The sequence below is a fragment of the Sinocyclocheilus grahami genome, unplaced genomic scaffold (genome assembly GCF_001515645.1).
Source record: "Sinocyclocheilus grahami isolate Dianchi unplaced genomic scaffold, SAMN03320097.WGS_v1.1 scaffold354.1, whole genome shotgun sequence".
NCBI classification, from domain to species: domain Eukaryota; kingdom Metazoa; phylum Chordata; class Actinopteri; order Cypriniformes; family Cyprinidae; genus Sinocyclocheilus; species Sinocyclocheilus grahami.
In genome coordinates, this window is record NW_015505533.1 from 987,334 (window position 1) to 987,837 (window position 504).

Genomic DNA, 504 nt, shown 5'->3' on the forward strand with positions numbered 1-504 from the left:
TAATGCGTCTCTCATCAGCAGAGAGCACTTTCGTTCTGTCAGACTACATCTAATCTATGATGATCTGAACGAGCTGGAGGGGTAGTCTGGGTCAAAGAACGGCTTGGCTTTACCAGCGAGCTCAACCTGTGAGTCTGGTCCTCACGACACAGAGCTCAACAGAAGAGAGTCAGCAATGCTTTACTGTCTGCTTTGAGGAAAACTGTGATATTTAGCATTTGTTTTGACAGAAGTTAGGTTTTATTTTTTAACTAGCAGTAGAAAAGCTGAAAGAATAATGTTTTGAGGCTCTGCTGCTCGAACCTCAGAATTGGTTTGCTCTCCATGATTTATTCTTATGTTTTTACACGTTTGTTTGAAACAAGGCTGTTTAATGTGCATAGGAAATAAATAACAGATAAGCAAATACAGTTTTTTTCAAATCCAAGAATGTGTGTGTAAAAACGAAATGCAAAATGCAGCACTGCATTCAAAATATCACAAACATCTCAAAAGCAAACATTT